Genomic DNA, 26,502 nt, shown 5'->3' on the forward strand with positions numbered 1-26,502 from the left:
TTTAAAACTTTCTTGGTTTGCCGTGTACAAAAGGAAATTTTTTTAAAAATAGAGCTTAAACTTAGTATCTCCAAGAAATGAAGTGTTTTTTGCCTTTTCATTATATCATTTAGTTGGTTTGGGATATTTTTTTAAAACTCTCATATTCTTGGTATTTAAATGTAAGCTCTCTTTTGGCATCCCAAATATTACATTGTAACACTGATACGGTTAAGTGAAATAAATAAACAAGCTCAGTTGTGACATGGTTTCAATTACATAGGTAGGTCTTGGGCATCAAAGATGGTTTTCTTTCTTTTCCTTCAAGGTTTTTTTTTTTGCTATTACAAAGAGAAAGAGAACTTAAGTAACCATTGGAGGTTGCTGCAGCTGTTAAAAGCTCTCTGAAACCCATTGAGCAAGAACAGAACTGTTGAATAATGCAGACAAGATAATGAACAGCAGACAAATGATCCCAGGAGGATCCCCGCTGGGTAAAGGGAGTGTATACTTAGAGGCTAGATTTATTATCCTAACATCTTTTCTGGTGACCTCCAATTTATTGGGAATACCTGAGACATTTATAAACTCTGAGTTCTTTCCCTTCAGCCAAAGACCAACTTGCTCATCGTTTCTACCTCAGCTTCTTGAAGCCACATAGCAAAGTTGTAAAACCCAAAACATCCTCTTTGAAAGAAGAAACTGAGTTGAACTAATCGTGTAAAGAGAAAAGAACCAAGAACTCAATCTTGCAGTCTGTTTGTTAACTGAAGTACAACTGTGTCTCCTGAGACTAACGGAGGGCATTCTAGATACGTGGCTTTCTTGTTTACTAGAAATTGCCAGTAAAATTTAAACCCTAAGTAACTAAATTTAATAACGCAGCACTTTAGAGACATAATCTATATCCAGCCAAATTTAGGCCATTTTCTAACAAAGGCAAAATTGTGGGATATATAGTAGTGTGGGATTGTAAATCACCTTTGTTTTAAAATGAGCATCCTTAAAGACAGCTTTTTTTTTTTTTTTTGGTGAGGAAGACTGGTCCTGAGCTAACATCTGTTGCTAATCTTCCTCGTTTTGCTTGAGGAAGATTGGCCCTGAGCTAACATCTGTGCCAATCCTCCTCCACTTTGTATGTGGGATGCTGCCACAGCATGGATGACGAGCAGTGTGTAGGTCCGCTTCCAGGATCTGAACCTGAGAACTCCCGCTGCTGAAGTGGAGTGTGCAAATTTAACCACTATGTCACCAGGCTGGCCCGATTAAAGACAGCTTCTAATGCATAATTTATTCTTTGAGTGCAATTCATCAAGTTTTATCTTACAGAATCTCACAGTCAAGTTCAGTGAAAACTTCAATTTGAGATTGAAGAAATTATTCCATAAAGGAAGAGAAGAATAATTTCTAAAACTATGAGTAAAATAGTTTTGGGAATCTTTGAGATATCCTAATGAGTTCCTAAGATATCTAGTCCATTTTTTTAAACTCCACATTGCTGGTTTCTCAACTACTTCTTAGGAAAAACAAAACTCTATCAAACTTTAAACCTTCAAGTCTATCAGACCAATTTACCTTATTGAGGTTTTAGAACTTAACATATGCTAATTATATCAGTATGTTAATTTAAGATAGCAAAATTCTGAAGACCTCTGTTGCTTGAAAGGTACTACTCTAAGTGTTTATTCATATTGTATCCATCATTTCAGTCATATTAAGGAAAAAGTTTGGGAATTTTTAAGTTAGTGTTGTTTGACAATACTTAAATCATCAAAAATCTTTGTGGGGTTTTTTTGGCATTTGTGTATGTGAATAAATGAAATGGAAAGGTTTTAGTTTGCAAAAGAGATTGTCCTGAATGAGATTAAATATGAACTCGGAATAGTTGGGAGTTTTTCCCATTGTCCTGAGAAGTTACTGGAAGGAGAAAATCATGGTGGGGTCTTTGCAGAGCCTGGTGGATGGAGTGGGAGTCTTAATAATTAGATGAATTAAACTTAGTATAGCTGACATAAGATGTGTCCCATTATACTGTGGTAGCTGCTGAAATAGCACCTATATGGCTTAACTAAGTATGTGACTTTAAATGCCCAACAGTACCACAAAATAGCTAAGGCCATGTCTATATGATGAGTCCATTTGTCCTTTTTTCTCTTTTTGACCTCTGTAATGATTAAATTCTGAGTTCTTGAACAGTTGATGTGTAATTATTTGAATCACGTTAATGACCTGATCGCTTTGACTACTTGCTAGAGTCACTGAGGCACCACAATAATTTCTGAATAGTAAAACTCACAACGCACATAATCCAATTTCAGACATTGAGCAGCAAATTGCATGAATAGATGTAATTAAGCATCTAGAAGTATATTATGTACAATGTGTATATTCTTGCTTATCAAACAAAATGGTAAAACATAGAAAAAATGAAATATGTGTGCTCAAGCTTATAAAATTATATAAATTCATTCATTCGTTCATCCTTCAACTATTTTTTAGCACCTACTATGAACAGGCACTGTTTTTAGACAACACAGATTCTATGGTGAACAAGATCTACAAGATCCCTGCTTTCATGGAGCTTACATTCTAGAGGGAGAAGAGGACAATGAATACATATGTATGGACATTCGTTCATTCAATCAACAAACATTTATTGCATAACCATTCTGTGCTGAGCACTGGAGATAGAAAAAGAATATAATAACATCACGGCTCTTGAGGAACTCATAATCTATTGGAAAAACAAGTAGGTAGACAAAAATGTTACAGTCCTTTAAGGCTCCATCTAAGATAGGACTTCCAGTTAAACGGGGTAAATTAAACATGTAGAATTATCTTATCTTTATTCCCTCTTGGAACTTCAAGAAAATGATAGTAAAGGAGTAAAGAATTCATAAACTCATCAGAACAAAGAGAGGATGAGTGAAAAAGATAGTAGAAGAGATAACAAATTTTTTGTAATGGCAAAGGGGATAGATAACCAGTGCTAAGTAATGTAGCCGACCAAGGAAAGCTGAAACTTAAACCTACAGGAATGGAAACTCGGAAAAAGAAGGCCAAGTGCAGCAGAGGACTCTGAAAAGGTCAGGAACTGCAGGCAATATGAACCTCTGATTGGGTTGTTCATCTTCTTACTGAGTTCTAAGAGTTCTTTGTATATTTTGGAAACAAACTTGTTGTGAAATATATGTTGTGAATATTTTCTCCTAGTGAGTGGCTTACCTTTTCATTTTCTTAACTGTGTCTTTTAAAGAGCAGAGGTCCATTTACATTTTTTTTTCTTTTTTGGTTCTTGTTTTGTGTTGCCTATCTAAGAAATCTTTTTATGTCTCAAAAATCTGTTGCACAGATTTTATCATGTTTTCTGCTAAAAGTTTTGTAGTTGACTTCACACCCATTAGAGCTGGGCTGTCCATTACAGTGGCTGCTAGCCACATGTGGCTCTTGAGCACTTGAAATGTGTCTAGTCCAAATTGAGATGTGCTATAAGTACTCCAAGCATGAAATACATGAAAAAGAGAAGGTTGAATATTTCATTAATATTTTTATGTTGATTACATATTAAAATGACAATATTTTTTGATATATTGGGTTAAATAAAATATATTGACAAAAGTAATTCATGTTATTTTAAAACTTTTTAAAATGTGGCCAGAACACTGAAAATTACATATGAGCCTCACATTTGTGGTACAAATTATTTTCTGTGGGACAGGGCTGATTTAGACACCCTTCCTTCATTTACCGCATCTTTTATCCTGCTCCAAGTAGCCAGGTAACCATACTGGCAGAAGACAGCATGTTTTATAAAGAGCTTGAATCAGAAAAGCTCTGGACTTAGAAGCTTCAAAGCCAACTGTGGGCAGGAGTGAGGTGCTATATTGAAAATAGAGGGATCAGGAGAAATTTGACATATAGAGCAATAAAACACCTTAATCCCCTTCCCATGCAGATCTGTGAAAACTGGCATTTAGATATATATCCTAATACAGAATACTGAAGAATTTTTTTCTGAGGACACAAACTTAACCAAGAGAAAACTTTACATATAATAATATTTGGGAGTGTCCAATTTCTGATCACTGGTTGGTGAAACCCATCAACTGACAAGCCTCACCCATGCACACAGAGATTACAATCAGCATTTTAAAGCCTCATCCTGGATGGTAAGAGATCACCAGACATTTGAGGAAAGCCTCAAATGTGAAAGCCAGAGACCATAATAAAAAAAAAAAAAAAAAAAAAAAAAGAATTCAGAGGGCGTAGAAAAAATGCCCTGGCAGAAAGAGCATTCAAAGGAATCCATAATTATTTTCCTCAGAGAAATTAGAAAATATATTCCTTGCATAAAACCAATAACAGTAGGCTATAAAAGGAAAACATTATGTCAATAAGAATATTAAAAATAAAAAAGATAGGAGAGATTAAAAATTCAAAGAAGAGTTTAAAGCCAAGGAAATATTCTAGATGGTAGAACAAAAAGATAAGAAAAAATAGAGCATCAGTCCATGTGGTCCAATATTTAAATAATTTTCAAGAACTTCCTGAAAGAACAGAGAAAAGAGATGGGATAAAATCATCAAATAAATACATGTTAAAAATTCCTAGAACTGAAGAATGTAAGCTTAGATTGAAAAGTCTATTGGAGGTCCAGCACAACAAATGGAAAAAGACCCACCTATCCCACCTCAAGGCTCATGACTGTGAAATTTCAGTACGTTGGAGAAAGAGAAGATCCTGAAAGCTTTTGAATGCTTTTTGAGTGCAAACAAATAAAAACACCTCACAAAGGATCAATAATTAAAATAGTATTGAATTTCACAACTACTACATTGGAAACTAGAAGACAGTGGAGGAATGTCTTCAAAATTCTGAGGGAAATGATTTCCAATTTAGATTTCTATACCCAGAAAAACTATCCATCAAATGAGAGGCTTGCAGATACTTAATGTCCCCAAAATTTATTCTCAAAAATTCTTTTTCAGAAAGTTCTTAGAGGATGTATTCCACTAAAACAAGAAAGCAATCTGAGAAAGAAAAAGTATGGGATCCAAAAAAACAAGGGATAGAAGACATAGAAGGGTAAAAGGAATCCCCAGGACGATGGTGAAAGAAGATTCCCGGGATGACAACTGTGCAGCAGTCCAGAATGGAGCAGGAGGAAAGAGAGCTCCAGCAGGGATGTAGCACAGGAAAAAAAAAAAAGATAAACTCTATATATCTGATATATTTGAACATATCAAAAGATTTCTTCTTCCTTTAGAGAGTTTGGTGATGAGCTGGTGATTCATTCGTAGAAATGAACAAAATATGGACAAAAAATGAGGCAATCATTAAGTTTAGGGAGAAAGATAGGAAAGGTAGTCACAGTATTTGATGTACTCCTCCATGAATAATATTTATATCACTACAATCATGTAAACACTGAATATTTATCTAATAAAAACAGGGGCCGGCCTGGTGGCACAAGTGGTTAAGTTCGTGTGCTCCACTGCAGTGGCCCGGGGTTCACTGGTTTGGATCTCGGGCACGCACCGACGCACCACTTGTCAAGCCATGCTGTGGCGGCATCCCATATAAAGTGGAGGAAGATGGGCATGGATGTTAGCCCAGGGCCAGTCTTCCTCAGCAAAAAGAGGAGGATTGGCAGATGTTAGCTCAGGGCCGATCTTCCTCACCAAAAAAAAAAAAAGAAAGAAAGAAAGGAAAACAGGGTTATATAGGGGCCAGCCTGGTAGCATAGCAGTTAAGTGCGCATGCTCCACGGCAGCAGCCTGGGGTTCAGATCCTAGGCATGCACAGATGCACTGCTTGTCAAGCCATGCTGTGGCAGTGTACCATATAAAGTGGAGGAAGATGGGCACAGATGTTAGCCCAGGGCCAGTCTTCTTCAGCAAAAAGAGGAGGATTAGCAGATGTTAGCTCAGGGCTGATCTTCCTCACACACGCACACACACACATGCACACACACATAAAACATTTGAAAAAAAAAAACAGGGTTATATATAATTTTTTGGATGGGGGATAAAAGTATATGTGTGTGTGTGGCAGTGGTGTGTAAGAGAATCATACATTGGCATAGGATGTCAATAGATATTACCTAGGACTGAAATATTAAAAGAAAGAGTTAAAGAAATTGAAATAGTTATCACTGGGAAAGGTCACTCATTGCTGTAGTCCATACAGGTCAGTTCATGGGGCCCACGGTAGTAGTGGAGAAGGGTAAAGAGTGGATTTGGAAGGGCAAAGAGAAGAAGATATCCAGTATAGGAAGTTCTAGAGAAGGATGGGAAAGATCACAAAGAAATGGGTCATAAAGAAAAGGAAAATGAATGTTAAAATAATAAGAATTCTTAATCCTAGAGAACAAAATGATTGATAATAATTCCAGAATATGAAATTTCTAGACTAGAAAATAGCTATTTTATGTAAGGTTTTTTTTTTTTTCATTCTGGAATATAATGAAATGGTCTTTAACTTTGTAGATAATCTATATGCTGGCGAGACCATATTAAACACTTGAATGATTCTTTGGGAAGGTGTTGGGCCTGTTCTCATGATATTGAATAATTTCTATGAGGGTTATTTAAACCTTTCCCCTTTTAAAGGCAAGAAGGATATACCAAATAACTCTTTTGTGGTTCTAAATTTTTTTCAATGAGCCGCCAAGTTAAGAGCCACATTGTTTTTTGAGGCATTTATAATATCATTAGAAGTTGTATTAGTTTTCTATTGTTATATAACAAATTACCACAAAATTAGTGGCTTAAGACAATACATATTAACTAAGTCACAGTTTCCATAGGTCATGAGTCTGGGCATGGCTTAGCTGGGCCCTCTGTTCAGGGTCTCACAAGACTGCAACCAAGGTGTCAAATGGGCTGTGTTCTCATTTAGGGGTTCAACTGGGGAAGAATTTGCTTCCAAGCTTGTTCTGAGGTTACCAGAATTCATTTCCTTGTGGCTGTATGACTGAGGGCCCCAGCACTTTGCTAGCTGGTGGCTGGAGGTCCCTCTCCGATCCTAGAGGCTGACTGAAGTTCCTTGCCATGTGAGCTTTCTCAATATGACTGCTTACTTCAGTAAGCTGGGAAGCAGAATCCCTCACTTCATTCTGCTAGGACAGAGTCTTATGTAACATAACATAATCACAGAAGTGATAGTCCATCACCATTGCCTTCTATCCTATATGTTAGAAGCAAGTCACAGGTTCTGTCCACTCTCAAGGGGAGGGGATTATGCAAAGACATAAATACTACACGGTGGGAAATCAGTGGGGCCCATCTTAGGTCTGTCTGCTATAGTAGTGTATGAAAAATATAGAAAAAGTTAGGATTTGCTAAACCGTGGTATGCAAATGTGGTGTTTAACATAATAGTTTCTCTACTCATATATATTTCAAATATTTAAAGTTTAAGAGTAATTTATTGACAAAAGAACTCATAACTCCACTTTGCTCTATTTTCATCACCTATTTGACTTGCAGTGCTATGGAACCCAATTCAATGGTTATGCATGGTGTTCATCTAATTTCCCATACCTACCACAGTGCCCAACTCATAGAAGCTGATCAATGAATGACTGATGATCAAATGAATTCCCTAAAATGTTTCAAAAATCCAAATTATATATCCACAAATTCTTCTCCAGCTTTACACTGTCAGGATCTGCCATATGGTAAATGATTGTTACCGTCACTCAGGTACAGAATAACAATAAAAACTAAAATGTATTGAGTGCTTACTCTGTCCCAGATAATGGTCAAAGTGCTATACCGTTTTAACTATTTAATTCTCATAACAACCCTAAGAAGGTAATTATACATTTTAAGAGTGGTGAATCCCTCTAAAAATCCTATGGTGATAAGTTTTACAGTCAGTAGAGCCGAGATTTAAGCCAAACATTTATCCTCTTACACTTTCATTATTATAAACAATTTACTCTTTTTTTTTCCTTTGTAATATAATGGTTGCCTAAGCAAACTCGAACCTTAACATTAGAACATCTTTTTCCTCTGACCTCAGGTGTTCAACAGGTCTTTGCCCTTTGCACAAACAGTAGCCTTTCATATTTAAACCAGGAATGATTATTTTATGCAGATCTTAAAATGTATTTATAAATAATCATGCATTCAAACATATTAAGTCATTTAGCACTGTAATTAGTCATTGTCAAGTCCTGGCAAACAGCAGGATTCTAATTGGAAAGCAGTGTTTGCCCTACTTGTGCCTCAATGAAACTTTCAGAGAAGGGCAGCATGTGCTTCTTAATCTGTTTTTCTAACAGCTAGTAGCAAATCAATGAGGATGAGGCTGGTGGGTATGATAAATTAATATGCACACTGACAACTTATAACCGTGCAATTGTTTAGGGAATTACTATGCGACTATATCCAAGTAATTATATGTTTTAAGTGATTTATCTCAATTTGTTAACAATACATCCCTAAAATGGAAATAAAAAGAGAGAAAATGCAAATAGCATGTTATACCAACTTTATGTTGAACCTATTAAGAGGTTGCCCTTTTAATGAAGAATTTAATGAATTAAGAGGTTTGTTATGAATAAGCATTCTTACTACTTATTAAGTATTTGTCACCACAGACCTGTCAGAGTCATTCTAATTATGATTAATATCTTATCTTGAATTCCGTCTTCATTCATATTTCAGTAAAAAATGTAACTTCTGTTATATGATCAAGGTTCATGACAACAGGATGATTTGCCTGTGACCTTATATTTTATTCATTTTTACATTCATATTTAACAGATTTCTCTGAAAGTTAACCTTATGAATCTTGTAATTTTTAAAGGGCATTTTATCCTTGACATGCTTTCCAGCCCTTTATACTGTTTCAGATCATGACTGTGTACTCAAGGTAAATGAAAAATCCTAACATTTTAATTATCCTCATATATATATCTAGAAGCTGCTACTTTGAAGCATTGTTTAAAAATATATTTTGTCTGCTACGGAAAGAGCTACCTTAATTCTCTCAAGCACTGCTAATGTTCTCAATATGGAAGACACAGGTTTAGGAAGTTCAAAAAAATCATGCATTAGAACGCAAGGTCAGGTTTTCATTGTAGTCTGTATGTAAATTGTGGCAAATATGGAGGTTTTTGTTGTTTGGGTGTTTTTAGTGGTATAATATAATGCACAATCCTTATTATGTTATGTTAGGTTGTATGTTAGATATCTCTTCCTTTTTAGTTCTGTCTTTTCTTCCTTTATATTCTTTCTTCTCTTCTACTTATTTTTCTCCCTTTTCTTCTATTTTATCCTATTTCTCTCCCCATTTTATTCTCCCTTCTTCGAATTTTTCCTCCATTTTAATTTTATTCCCTTCTCTGCAGTTCTCCTTTGCTCTCATTCTCTACAGTCGTATTCTTCTCACCATTTCCATCCCCCTCTTTGTCCTATTTCTCTCTCACCCTTTCCTTTCTAGCCCCGTTCGTCTCCCTCAGGGGAGTTCATATTCTCCACCTGCATAAAAGGCAGGCTATAAGCCATCTTTGCATTTGATTTTTGTGGTTTTAAGAGTCCTCAATTATTTACACTACCAGGTGTTAAAAGCTCTGAAAGGAAATAAAAATAATAATATTACTTCTTTTTCTACTCTTTTTATTAGACTTACCTTTTTTTTTTATGAGTCTCTATGAGAGTATAAAGTGCTACCTTAACTAGTAAGCTCACTGGCTTCACCATGAAAATTAAGCGAATTAATTTTTGGCAATAATAATAATAATAGCAACAATGGACTACAAGAAAACCAGATCATTTATCAAACATGAAGCCTGCTCTCCTAAGGGCTGGGTATCACTGAGGGGCAGCTTCTTTAGCAGGAAGAAGCTCTCTGGTCCCCAGAGCCACTGGATCCTTCTCCATCTCTGGTGTTGATGACGAACACTCCACACACATCATCGAGGCATTTATAGTAAGCCAGGGAGCATGAGCAAAGTGTATGCAAATCAGAGAAATGAATCCTCTCCTGAGGTCTTCCAAATCACTCAATTCTTGAAGCAATTAGCAGATAGTCTATTTCCCCTTAAACTAGATACATTTACATTTTCCTCATCATTTGAAGCATGTCTTCACACATTTCAGATTCTCCATTATAAGCAGAGATAAGTACTATGCACTTATTGTCGAATCCAGTGGAATAAAGTCAAACACTCATGTTATGCAATATTCTAATGTTATAAAGATCTGATGAGTTTGCCCTTAAAAAAATACCACAAAACAGACTACATTTTAATTATATTTTCTCAGAGGCATCTGGGGGAAGGAGTGTCATGTGTTTAAGAGTGTTTAATGTACTCAAAAAATTATATCTTCTTGCAGTCTCCAGTACTGATTTAATAGGTCTGATCTTTTGAAATGAATCCTATATCATATTTATGATGATGTCTTATTCAAGAATGAGGTTAAATCTAATGAGAGGCAATTTCTTTGATGAGAGTGACAATTACATCACTTGAACCAACACATCAACAGCTATCTCTTCTTATTGACAATAAACTAGTTGCTTTGGAAATAAATTTAATGTTGTAATCTCAGGTTTTGAGTTGCCATTTGTGAACAAGCCAGATCTAACTGAGGTGTGTCCATAATCATGTAAAACAAAGAGGAAATAAAAAATCAAAAGCGAAAGATAAACCAGAATTTCTCATTCAGCATCATTTTCAACTTCTCTAAACACCAAATTTTTCCTCTAAATTCAAGCAAGTGAAGAGAATTGGTACATATAGAGCCTCTCCTACTTGGCAGACTATGCTACAACTGATCTGCTTTTGTTCAAATCTTTTTCTTCTACAAATCCTTTGTAGTCAGAGCTAATAAGAACTGAAATGGTTCAAGTGCCAAAGGCAGGGAAACGTGGCAAAGTCCTATGTGCTTCACGATCTCCTGGTAAGTATTACAGAAACCTGATTTAATGCTGTGTAGTCGAGATCTTCGAAGGCTTAATAACTGAAAGACTTTAAAAGATAACTCTTTTGTTGGGGAAAAGGGTAATGGGCAGCAACAATTCACTGTTCCAGCTTGGCTAAGTTGACACAGTACAAAACACCACAGTTGGTAAAACATGTATTATTAGTCAATTAGTCTATTATTAGTCGATAAATAATATTGAGACAACTGGCCAGGCAAATGTGAACAACAACAACAAAAAAAATCAAAATCCTTACCTAAATTCTAATATCATCATAAATTCTAGGTGAACAGATTGAATCACAGGAACAAAAATTTGTTCCTCCTAGCTCTTAGGTACTTTGATTTGAAAAATGGAGTTTCAAATTGTCTTTTTAAAAAATTTCAATGAAGATTTTAATAAAACTGCAGAAAACAGTAAGTAAAAGATTGCTTATATCTTGTCTAAGTACAAACTTTATTTGTAGACTTTGCTCATCCATCTGCATATTTGACAGCCAGTGCAAATGTATATTTTGCCAAAATCTATTCAATCTATAAACTTCTTACCAAAGAAAATGAACAGATTGTACCTGCTAAATGTCTTGCACACTTTGAAACAACACTGCTAAAAAGAGGTGTGATTTGCTTACCTGCGATATTGAGGCTTTCATAATGAAAGCTTTTGGTTACTTTTCATTTTCCTCAAAACCTACAGAAGAACTTAATGAGATTTTTGACTTTATAGAAATGGAAGGAGCCAGCCTCCTGAGACACGTAACTACAAGTTCGAAATCATTGATGCCGGCCATAGTTAAAATGTTGGCCTGCCATAACAATCAGATTTTTCGAAGTGTGAGATGAGCAGAATGTCCTTATCTAGTTTGGAAATACATTGAGAATGAACACTGAATAAAGGATTATAGTAAAACAGAAATTTAGTTGCCATTTAGTGACTCCAGTAATGCCACATAGAGCATCCAAGTCAAGCCCTTCCCAAAATTGGTTTAATGACCTTTGAAGAGGTCAAAAGGAGACTCGTAAAGGATGAACTGATTGTTCAATCAGGATCACCTGATTGTTTGATATTATGTGTAGATTGCAGCAAAACTTACATGGTGAAAAAATTGACTTTTTTTTTTGGAATAAGATGGCCTGAGAACTAGAAAAAATTGTCACTAGAGAAAGGTAGCCAAGTTAAACAGGACCTTTTCAATATTGTTACTAAAACTGTGACTTATTTGGAATCTACCTTCGATTTCGCAAGTTCAAATTAGCTGTGCTTTAAAACCATTTGCCCTGAGAAAGAGGGGCTTAATTAATGATGACATTTAATGTGTTTCAGAGTGTTTAAAAGTGATGGACAATTTAGATATGGATAGCCTATAATGATGAAGTTATAGATACAAAACACCTGTCTGACAATGAGCTGGTCCCCAGAACAAGCCGTAGGTGCAGAGTATATGGGCATTATTAGAACGCTACAAGTCTAAATCTTGCTGGGATTTGGTGCTAGTAAGTAAAATTCTAAGTATTCCATGCTGGAACGGCTTTGCTGGGAGGATCTTTAGCTTGATTGACATCACATCGGACTCATACTGGGGATCAGTGTAAAGTGGGCTTGATAGGAGCCCAACTGTGTATCATACTTTTGACCATATTCAATTTCATCACCAGATAAAAGGAAGAAAGGAGGTCCTCCAGGCTGCAGGCAGTTCAGAGAAGTGTTATTGAAAAAGGAAACAGAAAGAGTAAAAATATCCTACTGTATCATAGGACAGAAAGAAACATCTCATTTTTTTATTAACTAAAAGTACTGTTTTATTATTCCTATCGTATTTATGTTCTCCTTTTAAAAAGTCCTTGTATATCTTAATAATGTACAATGATATAACCTGAAAATTTAAAAATCCAATAGTTAAAAAAAGAATCCAAATAAATTGCTGTATCAAAAGACAAAAACATCATAAAATACTGTTATATTTTCTCATGCATATTACTTAATTAATCCTACTATTAATCACTTCTAAATGCCACTGTTAACTAGGTTTACTGTTTTGTTAAAATAATCACATTTATTTAACGTAAAAGTAAATAATACAGAATGTATAATTTCAAATGAACATCTATTTTTCATATTTTTATGTTAAAGTAATAACACATTTGAGTATACTTATCTGTTATATATTATGCTATTGTGGTGTTTTTGGATTTTTTAAATCTAGTATATCTGTGTCCTGGGTTGGCTCTCTAAAAAGTTGCTCACCCTCCTAGCCAGGGTTCTTACATGTCAGTTCAAGGCTCCCAAAGCTTATGTCCCAAGGGAGAGAGATCCAGGTGGAAGCTGCATTTCCTTTTAGGACCCAGCCTTGAAAATCATGCATTGTCACTTGTGCTATAGTCCATTTTTTAGAAGGGAGTCACTGAGTCTGGCCCACATTCAGTGAGAGAACTAGACTCCATCTTCTGAGAAAGTGAGTGTCAAACTGTAAATATGTTTTAAAACTAACACAAAGTATGAAGAATACAGTCACTTTCATACAATTTTGGTAGGCAAATATACTGATACATTCTTTTCGGAGAGCAACTTGGAAATATCTATCAAAAAAAAGTAATTCTATTTTTAGGAGTTTAGGTTATGGACATACTTGCAAAAAGATGCCAAATATATTCATTAAAGGCTTCCTGACCCCCCTCAATTTTTGATTTTGAAAATATCTAGACTAGAAAAGATTATAAATGGGCACAAATTATTTGACACCCTTCCCACTGAAACATGGGTTTCTTTCCTCTTCCTTTGAATTTGAGCTATTGTGACTAGTTTGAGCAATAGAAAATGGCAGAAGTTACCCTCTAGCTTCTGAGAGGACTGGTTATTTCTGGTATGGTTTCTTTTCTTTATTTTTTTTTTTCTCTTCCCCACAGCCCCAGTGCATGGTTGTATATCCTAGTTGTAGGTCTTCTAGTTCTGTGTGAGCCCCTGCCACATCATGGCAACCGACAGATGGGTGGTGTGGTTCCCCGACCGGGAAATGAACCCGGGCTGCAGAGATAGAGAGCATGGAACTTTAACCACTAGACCATCAGCGTTGGCTCCTGGTATGGTTTCTTTCTTTTTCTTTTTTTGCTGAGAAAGATTCTCCTTGAGCTAATATCTGTTGCCAGTCTTCCCCTTTTTGCTTGAGAAAGATTCACCCTGAGCTAACATCTGTGCCAATCTTCCTCTATTTTGTATGTAGGTTGCTGCCAAAGCATGGTTGCAGACGAGTGGTGTAGGTCCTCGCCCAGGAACCAAACCCGGCTGTGGTAGCAGAGCGAGCTGAACCTAACCACTAGGCCATGGGGCCGGCCCCCCTGGTATGGTTTCTTGTAGCCTTGAACCACTATGTAAATTCAGCTACCCTGACGAAGAGACCTTGACCTCAGGGAGAGGAAGAGGGTTCTAGCTAAATCCAGCTTTTCACCCATCCCCACCAAGAAACCAGGCAAGTTTTGAATTCTCTGTAAAAGCTCATTCATTAACTGAAAGCCACAGAGTGACTTCAGGTAATATCCACATAGAGCAGAACAACCACCCCTCCAAGCCCTTCCCAAATTCCTGATCCACAAAATGGTGAAATAGAATGATTATATTTTAGCCACTACGTTTTGGAGTTGTTTGGTATGCGGCAATAGATAATCAGGACGCCTCTATACACTTCACCCACATTCATCAACTGTTAACATTTTGGCACATTCACTCTCTCTCTTTTCCTGAATCATTTGAAAGTAACTTGGAAATACCATGACACTTGACCTCTAAATACTTCAGCATGAATTCTCCTTCATAATTGCTATACCATTATCACTCCCAAGATATTTGACTGATGAAATGATATTATATAGTGTGAACTATATAGCTTTAGAAAGAAAATACAGTTTCCAATCAAAGATTATGCATAGCATTTAGTTGTCACATTTCTTTAGTCATGTTTTAATATATTACAATAAGCCCCTGCCTTTTTTGTCTTTCATGTTATTGATATTTTTGAGGAGTCCAGAGAATTTGCCTTGTAGAATGTCCCACCATCTGGATTTGTAAAATTATTTCCTCTTGATTATCTTAGGGTTAAACATTTTTGGTCAGAGTACAACATGGGGTGATATGCAGTTTCCATTATATCACACAGGGAGGCACATAATGCCAGTTTGCCTCATACTGATAATGCTAAGTTTGATTATTTGATTAAGGTGATATGAGCAAGATTTCCCCATTGTGAACATATATATATTTTCCTTTATAATTAGTAAAGACTCTGTAGGGTGATCCTTGACAATGTGAATATCTTGTTCCCTGATAGCATTTCATCAAGTTGTTCTTAGCATTCATTCATATCCTTGCTTGACTCAATTATTATGTAGGTGGTTGCATAATGGTGGTTTGCTAATTCTGTATTTCTTTCTTCATTTGTTAGAATGTAGAAATAAAATAAACTAATCAACTAAACTAAGTAAAATAGTTTATTTATTTTTGGTGAGAACTTTTAAGTTCTACTTTTTTAGTAAATTTCATTTATACAATACTGTGTTATCAGTTATAGTCACCATGTTATACATTAGGTCTTCAGATCTTATTCATCTTATAACTGAAAGTTTGTACCTTTTTACCAACCTCTCCCTATTTCCCCCAACCTCTAGCCCCAGAAAATCACTTTTCTACTTTCTGTTTCTATGAGTTTGACTTTTTTATTTTTTAATATTTAGATTCCATATATAAGTGGTATCATGCAGTATTTGTTTTTCTCTTTCTGGCTTATTTCACTCAGCATAATGCCCTCCAGTTTCATCCATGTTGTTGTAAATGACAGTATTTCCTTCTTTTTAAAGGCTAAATAATAGTCCATTGTCTACATATACCACATTTTCTTTATCCATTCATCCACTGATGGACACTTAGGTTGTTTCCATACCTTGGTTATTGTGAATAATAACCTGAATCAATGCTACAACGAACATGGGAGTACAGATATCTCTTTGAGATAGTAATTTTGTTTCCTTTGGATATATACTCAGAAGTAAGATTGCTGGATCATGTAAAAGATTCTTTTTAAATTGGTTTTGATGCCCAAATTATCCCAAATTAGGCCAGTTTGCTCCTTTATTTTCTTTGCTTGTCCCCTTAAATCTCGAAGTGCTTCCTTTCTTTTTGGCATAAGATATTCCAGGCTTACTCAGACCTGGAATTGACCATTTCCCCAAGGATTCCCAGTCTCTTTTTATGAGGAAAGTATTTAAAAGCCAAGTTCTGGGCTCTAGGAGTGCTTCTTGCTACTGGAACTCAATCTATACTGATATTGCCTATTCAAATCCAACATCACGTGGTCCCTCAGATTCCCCTATTCTATATCTGTATCTTCCTTTTCTCACAGTGAGAAAACTGGTTCCTAAAAACATTTATCCATTTGCCCTATCTTATACATACACAAAAAGTTTCCGAATTATTCTACCAATACAACTAACAACAATGGAGTCAAGTTCAAGATTTCCTTGTAATTATTTTTGTCCTTAGAACGTATTTCACTAAAGATTTTCAGCCGGAGTTGCATGTATGAAAGTTGCTTGAATTAATTCTTTCTTCTGTTTGGTTATGTAATCAATTTTATACACAGCCAAATTCTATTTGTTTTTAATGTTAGTGACTTTTTTAAAATTTAGTTTGATTTTAAAAAAATGTGTAAACCATTTACCTGGGTCAAAAGTCGAAATTGTATAAAAAGGTCATACTCAAAAAGTCTTTCTCCTATCCCTATTCATTCCACTCCCTTTCCACTTATCACCCATACGTAACCATTTTCATTAGTTTCTGTTTTATACTTTCTTTGTTTCTTTTTTTAAAACTAGGAAAATATATTGTCCATTCATTTTTACACAAAATGTAGCCAAATAAACATTTTTAACTCCTTTTTCCTCCCACTTAATCTGAGAATTAATAAATCTAGGAATATCTATATCAATTTACAAATCTCTTGTTCGTTCTTTTTTTTTTTTATGGCCAGTTGCAGAATCTTTTTATAATAACTAAACACTGTTTAAAAAAATAGTTACTAACATGTTCTCTGGGGTCAGCTCGCCTGGCTTCAAAGCCTGACTCCTCATCAGTTGCTTACTCTTTCTAAGCCTCTCTTTTTCTTTTTTTCTTACTGATGTTCCAAGTTTACTTCTTTTTTTTTTCTCTCTTCAGAGAACTTCCTTTGGGTATAGGTTTCTGGATTGTCAGTTTTTTTCTTTCAGTACCTGAAAAATTCTAAATCACTTTCTTTTGGCCTCCTGGGTTTCTGATGAGAAATATGCTGTAATTCTATTTCCCCTGTAGATATGGTGTTGTTTTTCTCTGGTTGCTTTCAAAGAATTTTTTTTGATCTTTAGTTTTCAGAAGTTTAATTATGATGTGCCTTGGCATGGATTTCTTTGGGTTTATCCTGTTTTGCATTCATTTAAATTCTTGAATCTATAGGTTTATGTCTCTTATAAAATTTGTGAAGTTTTCAGCTATTATTTCTTCAGGTACTTTTTCAGCCCGTCCCACTTTCCCCCCTTCTCCCAGAACTCTGGTGACATGATGTTACATCCTTTGTTTTAGCCTTACAGGTTTCTGGGGGCTCTGTTCTCCTTTTTTGTCCCAGTCTGTTTTCTCTCTGTTCTTTACAGCAATTTCTATTGTTCTACCTTTCTGTCCACTGATTTTTTTTTCCCCCTCTGTCCCCTCCATTCTGCTATTGAGCCCATCCACTTAGCTTTTTATTTCAGTTATTGTATTTTCGTTTCTAAACTTTCCATTTGACTCTTCTTTATATCTTCTATTTTTGCTGAAGCTTTCTATTTTTCATTTGTTTCAAGCACATTTGTAATTTCTTGTTGAAGTGTTTTTATCAAGGCTGCTTTAAAATATTTTTCAGATAATCCTAACCCTGTTGGTATCTATTGATTATCTTTTCATACAGTTTGACATCTTCCTGTTTCTTGGTATGATAAGTGATTTTTAGTAGAAACCTGGACATTTTCATATTACGTTGTAAGACTGGATCTTATTTACACCTTCTGTTTTAGCTGGCTCACTTTGACACTACTCCATCACAGTGGATGGATGTGCTGCCTCATTACTTCCAGGTGAAGGTAGAAGTCCAGTTCTACTCAGCCTCAGTTGATACCTGAGTTGGAAAGATTCCTTGTTACTTCTGGGAGGGGGTAGGATTTCCAGCTCCCCATGTGGTCTCCATTGCCACCACTGTGGGGGTGGCCTCATTACTGCTGGGCAATGGTGAACGTCCTGACTCTTTACTAGTGTCCTCTGACATCACCCCACTGGGGAGAGAAGGAACTTCTCATTACTGTCATGTGGTGGTGGAAGTCCAGGCCCCCCAATTGGTCTCCACTGACATAGCAGAGGTGTGGGGAAGGCCTTGTTACCAGCAGTGGGCATGAAAGTCCCAGCTCCCTATTTGGCCTTCTCTGATACCACCATGAGGGGTGTTGAGCTGCCTGTTACAGTTTCACAAGGTTAGAAATCTAGGCTTCCCACTCAGTCTCTGCTGGTGGGGCCAGAGATGGGTCACAGTCTTCTCTGTGGTGCTTGGTTGGAGTAAGGTGGTAATTGACTAAAAGTTTTTGTCCTTCAAGACTACCCCTTTCCTGGTCCTTTGGCTACAGAAAGCAGGCTTTGTTGGCGCCTTTTGTCATCTGTGCCCATTGGTGTTTCTAGTTTTATTGTCTTCTTCAGCTCTAAGTCTGGGATGTATGAGGTAAAAAGAAAACCCAGGGAATTCACTGCTATATTGTTTCTTGAGTCCCCAAATCCCTAACCAGTCTGCCTTCTTCTCTGACCTTTTAGAGTCTTCTTACATTTGTTTAATATATAATGTCCAGGGTTTTTAGTTGTACTTAGCAAGAGGAATAGGAAAAAGTATGCTTATTTCATGTTCCTGGAAGCAGAAGTTCCCTAGTGTTGAATTTTATCAGAAGCTTTTTCTAAATCTATAGATATGATCTTTCTTTTTGACGTGTTGATTTGACCTGTTGATGTATTATTGCTCATTAACAGATCTTCTAAAATAAATACATAGTACTAGTTTTATAAAAAACGTATGCAATAGATTATAGGAATATGTGTATGCAAGTTAGATAAATTAAAAAAAGAAAGCTTATGTATTTAAAAGAATAATTATCAGTTATGTAAAATGTAGTTTATATGAAATATTATTCTCCAGTTCTAAAAAAAATCATTTGCATATATTTTAAAGAAGATTGCTTATTGGATTTTTGTATACAACAATGCCCATTTTATTTTTCTCCTCTTTTCTCTATCAGTCTAAAATTGAATTTAAAGTTGAATTTAGAAGAATGGTACCCAGAATATTTTAATATTTGGTTCATTTTTGCTCACATAAGGTCCTCATTAAAATGGCAACCTGATTCTTGCAGTTGCTCAGGGCAAAAATCTTGGAGTTTTTCTCGATTCTTCTCTCTCTGCCTGGTTATCTCTTTAGCTATGTATCCATGTATCTTGTTCTCAGTTTTTTAAGGTCTTCTCTGCCCCCTACCACCACTGCTCCCAGCCCACCATGTAAAATAGAACTCCTGCATCTGCTGTCCCGTTTCTTCCCTACTTTGCTTTACCATTTTTTTCCTCTGTACCATTTATCTGTACCTGACATGTTCTATATTTATTATTTATACAAACTGTAATCTGTATCAGGGCAGGGAGTTCGTTTTATTCACTGCTTTATCCCAGAGCCCAGAACAACATCTGGCATGTTATAGGGATTCAATAAATATTTTTTTGGTGAGTGAATTGATAAAATGATTGAGACTATGGTGTATAAATGACTCTAGTGAAGATAGGCTTGGTTTTGTGCTTTTTATTCTAATTTGGCATCCATATTTCTTATATTGCTTCATCTTGATGTTATGAAGCCAAAACTTATGCTTTAAGACATAAAATTAAATTCCCTAATAAGAGAGATAGACACTTATGTTTGTAACAAGCCACCAAAATAAAGGTTTGTCTCCACCTTGATGTGGTGTGTATTATGGACTGTAATTATGGTACATATTGTGGACAGTATGCTAATGAAGGGCATGGCAAAGGATGCATGAGGAGTTTAATTGCAAGTCACCACTGCACTTGAGTTCAACCTTTCTGCATAGAGCCATTCATCATGAGTGACAGCCAAGAGAAGGAGGAGAAGCAGCAGATTCTTCCACAGATCACTCTCCCCCCTACCCACCTCACCCTGTCATTCAGTTTATAGTCCTCTTTGTTGGCTGCAGTCATTCCCTGAGGATGTATTTATCACCATGGAAAAAACTCGAATGACATCAGCAGCAGCACTTACAACTCTGTGCTCTGATCCAATAAATAATGTGCGCTCAGTGTGTGGAAGTGTTGAAGCAGCCCCTAATGTTATCAAGAACCGAGTGGGGTTAGCAAACACTAGCTTTACCTGGGAGCTGGTTAGACAAGCAATCTCAGGCCTCACCCCAGACCTGCTTCTTAACAAGCTCTCTGGTGATTTGTATGGACATTGGAGTTTGGAAAACACTGGTCTATAGAAGATCTGACTAATGTTTAAAGCCACCAACTCTTTAGGACATAATTTAAGACCATCATATCACAAATAGAATCCAACTAAAGTGAGAAAACAAAACTTTCACTTCTCACCCAGGGGATGTAATAAAAACAGAAGTTGAATTAACATACTGAATTGACGTATGTGGTTATATGGTTTTCAAAGCTCTTATAAGTAAATTTCATTTCACTCCCTGCAAGGTGGATATTATCATTCCTGTTTTCAGTGGAGTAAACTGATGCTTAGAAAAGTGAACTGATTCTCTTCAGGTGACACAGCTAGCAAATGGAATAAATATTTCCAGGACCAATTTTTGGACACCCGCCAACTCCAATCCAGCTCTCTTTTACCTCATCATAAAATTTTAAAGTTTTTCTTTCTCTCTTTTTGTCTTTCTTTCTTTCTCTTTCTTGGTGAAGGATGAAACATAGCTAGTCACAGCACATTATTTTTCCTTCTCGTAACTGAATCCCACAATCATTTAATGTGGTGCAGTTTTGAATTTTTGATGATTTTTGATGATTCTTTACAAATAACTTATTTGAATCTATCTGAAAGGGCTCTGCCTCTGGTGAATGTTCATCATTTGGGTGATGTTATGTAGATATAGAGTAAGTGTGTATTTGGGATCAGCTATATGAGTACTTAGCATTGTAGCAATCTATAAAGAGATCCCTAGTTAAGTGGTACCACTTAGCTTTGGCTTATTTCTTAAATATGTATTAATGTTCATGAATATTTTTGCTGCTATAAAGAAAAAAATTTAACATAGTTTTAGAAGGAGAAATAAATGGTGAGGATTTGAGAAGAGTGAGGGACATATTCAGTAGTTCCCTAAAAGGATTTTTAAAAGATACATGAAAAAGTAGAAAGTATCTCTATTTGACTTAATATATGTTGGAGGGATGGGAGGAGGCGGAAAACAGCAGAAGAATTATGTGCACACACATAATTTGATCCTAATGCCTACTTAAACATCTTTCCTTGCAGCATTTTAGGACAGACCCTATACACTTGAGCTGATATCTTTGCAGAATCTGTGGAAGACTGACAGTAATAGCACTGAGTGGATTATACTTCTGTAAACAAAATTATCAGTGATTAAGATAGAGTATACTTAGATGAGCTCCAGAATATCGTGAAGATTTGCATTTTTAGGCTCTTCCAGCTCTCTTCTGTAGATTCTTTGCTAAAAATAATGGAAGAGCTGAAAGTTTCGAAAGCTTTTTACTCCGCCACAAACCTCGCATTAAATGGCTGTTAGGGAGTACATAAAATATTAAATGTAACAGATTTATAGGGTTTGTTTATTTTAAGTGTCAAAACCAGTTCTGTTTGGGAATCTGAAATCCAAATTGGAGAGAACACAATTTGGGTAGCCTCTGTGCTGCCATCAACATACCAGACGGCTGTAAGTTACGAAAATATGGCTCAAGAAATAATAGTTGACAGTCTGTACATACACTAGCAGGTCTCAAGGGCCCAAGCAACATGTATGGTCTACACATTGGGTACATCTGTACGATCTGTTTTTCCATCAGCCATATTTCATCAGCAATCATTTAATTAAAAATTGGGGCACTATAGGAGGTTCATAGCTTATTGCCACTATTTAATATTTGTTTTATGACCAGCTAGGAAGGGGTTGTGGCAACCAGCAATTTTTCTCTTGGGGATAGACACAATCAGAACCATCAACCCTAAGCGTACATAAAACAGGATCTAAATCACATTTATCTCCCACCAGAGAACCAGAAACACAGTGACTATGTCTCCAGAATTAAAAATTAATAGCCATAAAAGGAACCATAAAAGAGGTGAAAAGGATGTAGGTTTTGTAACAATACACAGGCAGCACCTAGAGGACCGTTTGTTTGCATTTTGGAGCCAGAGACTCACAAAGATGGTCAATTCTAATAATTTTTTAAGTGAGAAAGGCTTGTTTTCAAAAACCAACTTTGATTTGGTTAAACTTTGTTTTGAAGTGAAAGGTTTTTAACCTGAATTTCTAGTTCAGCTGAGAATGAAATACAACCAGATAATTGCAAAATCTCTTTATTTGGTAATGCTTGAACACAATTTTATTGTAATAATATTGCTTTTTTATTCCAATTTTGTGATTATTTACGAAATCAAATATTGACTCTTTCTAAGGGGGAAAAACTTTAATCTTAAAATGAAAGTAATACAATCACAATATTTTATGCTTCATTTCATAATATGTTAGCACAAAGTCACTTATTTATCCATCTGGAGATATTTTCCTCTATGCTACATTTTTAAAGAAAAAAGGCTAGGAATTTTGTCTACTGTATTCAATAGGACAATTGATACTCTGCTGGTCACAGTAAAATTAATGGCATCTCCCTGAATAAAAGTCCTTGTATAGCTGCATATGAGAGGGATTATACTTCACATTTATATATATTTATATTTACGTCACACATTTTCTAAGAATTCCTATACTTTGGGATCTTAGAAAATGTTTGTTGAAGGGCTAACCAACATACATTACTCTCCCAGCCAAATGAGGGCAATAGATGAACAGTACACTACTCATCCCCATTGGCAGATGGTGAGCATGAGGAAAGAGACGTTAAATGTTTGCCAACATCCTAAATTTAAACTGTGCAATGTATCTTTTGGGTCCTAGAGGAAACACGAAGTGGAGAGATCTAGGGGGCACTGTAGAACCTGGTTGCAGCTCATCTTTGCCTGAAGCAATGGGGAAGCCTCTTCTTACTTCAGTCAGCACAGATCTAGGAAAAGTCCCCCAAAGAGACTGACGCAAACCCAGGCCTTACAGAAGCCACAGTATTAACATAATGAAGGAAAGAATCTGTCAATACAGAGAGGGTTGACAGTTATATCAGCTAAAGAAAAGGAGCCCATCTAAATTCCATCCTAGAGGAATCTCAGCCCTTGACGTTTTCTTAGTTGTTTTGGTAAGGGTGAATCTCTGAAAGAGATCTGTAAAAATGCACAACATCTAACTCCCCCACCTCTGAGTCCACATCTGCCGATCTTCGGGCTCTAGTTTGGCTTCCCATGCACGTCGCCCATGTGGAGCCCACGCTGGTCAGGCAACATGAGCTCCCTTTTCTACATCACAGTTATACTTCTCATGGTTTGGTTTTATACAGGCTTTAGAGCTCAAATAAAGTGAATTCCCCCCCAACAAAACATTGACCAAGTTCCTGAGTCTGAGTCTTGGTAAGTTCACCAAAAGAAAGAGTGCCAGTTATAAAGTCTCATGTCCTATGGCTGGCCCATCGTTCCCTGAGGGTAGTCCTCTGTGCTGAGCCTGCCCATCTGAAATTTCTACAGAAGGATAGACTCTCAATCATGGAGAATCTTGGATCTTAAGTCAACTTATTCAATAAATACATTCAGAATCTGTGGAAAACCAAAGAACAAAATATGTGTTATAATGGTCCCATGGCTACTCCTATGGACAGTGACCCAGGTTTCTGAACCTCTTGTCTAATTGCTCTGAGGATTTGATCAGATTATGTATGTGAGAGCATCACTCCTAGAATGTATTAAAGATCAAAAATCATTAATAATAGCCAGTAATTATTAAGTGCTTATTATGTGCAGAACACTGTGCTAATCATCTTACACAGTCTTATTTAATGCTCTCAACAACCCTTTGAAATGGGAGCTATTATTATTTCCATTATCTAAAGGGCACTGAACAACAGAGAGATTAAGTAACTTGTCCAAGGTCACAAAGTTAGTAAGTATTGAGGGCAAGATTCAAACCTAGGTTCTCTGACATTGTCCAGCTCTTAGCCACTGTTCTGTTCTGCTCTGCTTTTTTGTTTTTCCAATGCTAGTTCTTTCTATTGAACCAGAAACACTGAGGATCATAAAAGCTTTTGCCTCGTAGAGCCAAACGTAGATGACGTTGAGAATGGAAACCCCATCTTTTGTCTTAGTGTAAATGGGTTCTTTCTGCTGAAGTTGGAACAATTCACTTCATGATTTTTATTCATATTCAGGTGGCTCGAGTACTGAGTGATTAAAAAGTCCCAAGTGTAAGGGCTTCATCTAGGCAGCTGTATCCACACCAATGGGATTTTTGTCATTTTACATTCCCAGTTAACTTCCCTTTACCCAATTCCCTAACCTTTTAATTTTTCTTTAAATTATTAAAGAAATATATTCTTATGATAAAAACACATTTTAAAATAGTATGAAAGGGTATAAGTGAAAAATAAGAATATCCCTTTTCCTCATGCTCCCCCCAGTCCTGTCTCTCTTCTTAGAGTTAACCACTGTTACCGTGTCCTTCTAGGTACCTCTATAAATAGAGCCTGCCCTGGTGGTCTAGTGGTTAAGATTCAGTGCTCTCACCACCACGGGGCAGAGTGCGTTTCCTAGTCAAGGAACCATACCACCTGTCTGTTGGTTGTCACATTGTGGCGTTGCTGTGATGCTGAATGCTATGTCACCAGTGTGCCACTGGTATTTCAAATACCCAGCAGGGTCACCTATGTTGGACAGGTTTCTGCAGAGCTTCCAGTCTAAGACAGACTAGAAAGATGGACCTGGCCACCTATTTCTGAAAATTGGCCATGAAAATCTTACGAATAGCGTTGTGCTGTACACAGGGTCACTAGGAGTTGGAATCAACTTGACAGCACTAACAACATTTCTAGGCATTTATAACTATTATTTTTAGATAAACATTATCACACTATACATGACATCCTACCCTTTTGTTTTAACTTAACAATATATCTCGCACAACATTTCTACAAATATCTATAAATCTATTGAAAGCTGCGTAGCTTGGGGAACTGGCAAAACAGGGGCAGAAAGGAGGGAAGGAAGGAAGGAAGGAAGAAGAAACCAACTTTAATAAATTTATACAAACTGTGTTGCAAGATATTTTCAGAATCTAAAAAATCTAGAAAGAAGCTATTTTGATTTCAGCATGCAAGGAGCTTTGAGTTTCATGGTTTAAATTTATTGCAAATTGAAATTACATATTGGGGGAACACCATAATATTTTCAATGTTTAAGGCTTTAAAGTTCTTACATCATCTCTGAATCTCATTATTTTTAATGGCCCCACCCATTTCACAGAAGTGCCATATTTATTTAACCAGTCCCTATTCAGGGGCATTTATAAGATTTCCCATTTATGATTGTAAACAATGCTGCAATGAACATCTGCCTCTGCATCTGTTTACTTTTGCTTACCTGTATACATACATCTGTATATATGGCTATAAATTCCTACATATCCTATCCCCAATTTGATTCTGAGATTTTATTGACAATTCAAACATTTCTTGGAAGGAAGAAGAGGACATAGAATTTTGAATGAGAAGATCACACTATTATTTAAAGTTCTGGAGAGAGGGAACAGTCTCTTCTTTCATTGTTCTAAAATTTCACTCCAAGAAATCTTGTTGGGAGAACACGACAAATCTCCTTGTACTTTGTAGAAAAAGTTTGTGAGTGTTTCAGGTATAGTTGATGGAGTCTGGAGTCCTCCAGAAAATTTGACTCACCATTTTCATCAGTAGACACTATCATTACATAACTTTCCAATTTTCATGTTTTTTCTTTTCACTCCACGCGATAGCTCATAGATACTAGGAAATAAGGAGGAAGGGCAAGATTTTTCATCAATTTTTTTTTTTTTCTTATTACAACAGTCCTGTTGAGATACATTGGCTTTTTCACTAGGATGTGCTAGGGGCCATTAATTTGGAGCCCTGAGTAGGAGGACAGCCTCAGAGATGAGACTTTCCTTACCTTTTTAAGAGATTCTTCTAAAAGTTCACTGAACGAGGCCCATACTAAGACTGCCGCTTATGTTGCCTTATGCTGAATTCTACTTTAGAACAAATGCTCGTGATAATGCAAGATCCTATTACGTTTCATAAACCAGCATCAATCTTTTCCTTGGAGAACATGCCACTATATTAAGCAATTTGGACATACACAGCAGAGGGCAGAATCTGGCTTGGAGTAATTAATTTGTAA

General features: G+C 36.2%; 1 long non-coding RNA gene across 2 annotated transcripts in view; it reads left to right on the forward strand.

Moving 5' to 3' along the window:
• Nucleotides 1-14,373, forward strand: part of LOC131419982 (uncharacterized) — a 56,855-nt gene extending 42,482 nt beyond the window's left edge. The window contains exon 3 of one of the 2 annotated variants that reach the window (XR_009223421.1): nucleotides 14,134-14,373. This is a non-coding gene — a long non-coding RNA (uncharacterized LOC131419982). Of the gene's footprint in view, nucleotides 1-13,819; nucleotides 13,990-14,133 lie in introns of those variants that run through there. The other variant, XR_009223422.1, reaches the window with a different exon arrangement.
• Nucleotides 14,374-26,502: the final 12,129 nt, after the last annotated feature.

This window comes from Diceros bicornis, chromosome 22, assembly GCF_020826845.1.
Source record: "Diceros bicornis minor isolate mBicDic1 chromosome 22, mDicBic1.mat.cur, whole genome shotgun sequence".
NCBI lineage: Eukaryota > Metazoa > Chordata > Mammalia > Perissodactyla > Rhinocerotidae > Diceros > Diceros bicornis.